This window comes from Mastomys coucha, unplaced genomic scaffold, assembly GCF_008632895.1.
Source record: "Mastomys coucha isolate ucsf_1 unplaced genomic scaffold, UCSF_Mcou_1 pScaffold3, whole genome shotgun sequence".
Classification (NCBI taxonomy): Eukaryota; Metazoa; Chordata; class Mammalia; order Rodentia; family Muridae; genus Mastomys; species Mastomys coucha.
In genome coordinates, this window is record NW_022196909.1 from 69,576,420 (window position 1) to 69,580,100 (window position 3,681).

Consider the following 3,681-nt stretch of genomic DNA (forward strand, 5'->3'; position numbering starts at 1 on the left):
TATATATATATATATATATATATATATATATATATATATATATATGGTGGCAGCTGCAGCTCCCCACACTCTGCGACTAGGTCTCTGGAGGTACCAACCTAAGAAAGAGGCAGGTGTCAAATGGTTGTGTTTTTTGAATAAACACATAATAAGCCCAGTTTGTAGAATCAAATGAGCTGCACATGACCTTGATGATGGGTAAGATGCCATTCAGTAGAGTATTATCCACAGATTATAACCTTCAAGCACCATAAGACTTTCTGTACAAGATTGTGCCTTTTGAGTATGCCTTTAACCTGCTGTTTTCTAATAAAAAGGGAGGAATTGTAACCCTCCTACTTAACCCTGCCTGCCTCTCATAACCACACCTCTCTGCCCACCTCGTACTATTTGTCACACCTCACATCTGGTTCCAGTTACATCGGAAGTCCTGCCTCTACAGAGACTACAGAAGCTACTGATTGGGCCTATATGCTGATGAACTTGGGGGAGGGGTTTTGCCTCACCTATTCTACCTGTTGGCTTATAACAAAGAGATTATTATTAAGTGCAAGATGACTGAGTGATCACACTTGAGTGCTGTCTAATTTTGACCCTTCCACGTGGACTAAGATAACATTATGGCTAACCAATTTCCTCCTGACTCCATATTCCAGATAACCCAATCTTATTGTTGCCACTGGCTGGCAACACTATGTAACTTGCTTCAGCAGGTAAAGGTGTCTTAGCCAAAATGCTGCATGAGTTTGTACCAGCTGACATCATTCTGCCAATTAGACTGAGTCTTCGGAAGCTTCAGAAACTCCAAGACACAACCAAAATTTTCTTGGCATCTTTCTTTCTGTGGAGTCCTGACAAAAGGAGCTAAACTACACAATATAAGGTGGACTGTTATATGCCTTTTGTTAGCAAATAATCCTTCATCACATATCCTTTCACATGCTTGCTTTAGCAAAACATCCTTATACCTGTGTCCACTTCAGGGAAACATTCCTTCACATGTCTGCATTAAACATCTCACCTGTGTCTGCATCAGCAAAGTGTTCCTTTCATCTGACATAACTTATTTTCCAAAGAAACTATGAATTTCCACTTCAGATCATATTAATAAGGGCATTAATGAGAACTGCATTCGCTATAACATCTAAATATGCTTTAGAAAACTTTATGGTGTAAAGTAACTTCACAACATTTATGCTGCCTATGGTTCCCATACACACCTTTGTCTAGGGTTGTATAAATTTACCTAGAGAGAATCTTTTGGCAATAGCTCAGTTATATTTGTCCCCATTACACCACGTTGGAAATGAAGACTTACTCAAATTCTCTCTTTGATGGTACCTGTTTTTTCATGTGAATTACCCTGTCACTCAAGATCCACATTCTTCAGATGTGCCATGATGAGGGCAGCAGCAGAATAGTGACCTTATGGATGCTTTTGAAATCTATCCTTTACACTTTCATTTCCTCTTCATGTAATAAACATATTCTTTTTGTTGTTGTTGATTCTTTTTTAACTTTTATTGCATTATGAAAAGTTACATGATTTCAATTTATTTGAATTTGTTAACATTTAGAAACATATTTTAAGTAAATAGAATTAAATCACATTCTTGTTTACCTTTTGTACCCCAACTCCTCCCAGAGACCCCCTTTTCAATACCTACAGTATCTTTTTTGTCATATTCCTTAAAATTTATAAGATATTATAACAATAAAGATAAGTATTATAAAAGTTGTTTGATATAAAACAACAATCAATTTAACAGTCTTATATAGATGCTCATCTACAGCAATAATGAAAATATATTTTTCTCAATATAAATTTTAGATAACTCCAAACATATTATCTGTATATTTCAAAATAATACATCACTACTAGTATTTTCTTAAATGAACATAAATAGATGAAGTCTTTTTGTTTGTTTTGTATTTAGTAGAGTTTAAAATCTTGGCTCTTACTGTGGTACAAGCCCAAAATAAGAACAATTTTTAGACATTGGATTTCATTGTAATAAGGCTGTACATCAATAACCCTCACATCACCAAAGGACTTTACCTCCATTGTAGCTAAGCTGAGAGTTGAGAGTTCTGCTGCACCAAGAAATAAATTGAGGGCATGATTTTTGGATACAGACGTCCTGTTATGGTCAAAGCTATTTGACTTGAGTGAGTTAATTTATTCTCAGCCCACAGAAAACAGGTTACATTCATTTAAGAAATGGTATATGTAATAAGATTGTCTATCCATAAAGTCATTCACCAACTATTTCAATGAACAAAGGTTCTGCTTGGAGGGTGGCACAGACATTAGGTGAAGGTAAGAATTTGGTTCATTATCTGTGATAATTTGGAAAAGCATTCATTGCAGAGAAAGAGTAACTTATAAAGTCCTCTTCTTCAAACTTGATACAAGAGTTACAAATGTCAAGCAAAGCATTCAGTCTCACTCTTTGTTGTTCTCTTATGAGCCACCTCCCTAGTTAGTCGTTTCTGTTTCTTTTGGGTATATAAATACTTTTGAAATATATAAGCTGTTCTGAAAACCATAGTAAAGTGTAAAAATGTGAAATAATAAATACTACTAATAGAGAGTCTGAGATAGGAGAAGCAAGATTTCAAGACCCTTATGTTGTACACAGCAAGATACTGTCATGAACAAACAAGCTGAAAGTACAATATTGGACCTATTACTCCAATTACCAAATTAGAGAGACCATTGGATAACAGTCAATAAATTTCTAATTCCTCATATTTTTGGATTTCACTCGATTAGGATATGTTGGTAATATTAATTTTCACATTAAGATATTAAGAAAAAGTAATTGTTACTTCCTGGTTTTTTTTGTTGTAAGAGGTGGAATTAGGTTTGTGTGGGTTTGTTGAAAGATTACTTTCTTGCTTCTTCTAGGGTGTAATTTTGCTCCTTATGTTTTCCATCTATTATCCTTTGTAGGGCTGGATTTGTGGAAAGATATTGTGTAAATTTTTTTTTTTGTCATGGAATATCTTGTTTTCTCCATCTATGGTAATTGAGAGTTTTGCTGCTTATAGTAGCCTGGGATGGCATTTGTGTTTTGTAGGGTCTGTATGACATCTGCTCAGGATCTTTTAGCTTTCATAGTCTCTGGTAAGAATTCTGGTGTAATTCTGATAGGCCTGCCTTTATATGTTACTTGACCTTTTCCCCTTACTGATTTTAAAATTCTTACTTTGTTTAGTGCATTTGGTGTTTTGACAATTATGTGACAGGAGGAATTTCTTTTCTGGTCCAGTCTACTTGGAGTTCTGTAGGCTTCTTGTATGTTCATGGGCATCACTTTCTTTAGGTTAGGGAAGTTTTCTTTTATATTTTGTTGAAGATATTTACTGGCCCACTACATTGGGAATCTTCACTCTCTTTTATACCTATTATCCTTAGGTTTGGTATTCTTATTGCATCCTAGATTTTCTGGAAGTTTTGGGTTAGGGACTCTCAGCTTTTTGTATTTTCTTTGACTGTTGTGTCAATGTTTTCTATGTTGTCTTCTGCCCCTGAGATTCTCTCTTCTATCTCTTGTATTCGGTTGGTGATGTTTGCATCTATGACTCCTGATTTCTTTCCTAGGTTTTGTATCTCCAGAGTTTTCTCTCTTTCTGATTTCTTTATTGTTTCTATTTCCATTTTTAGATTCTGGATGG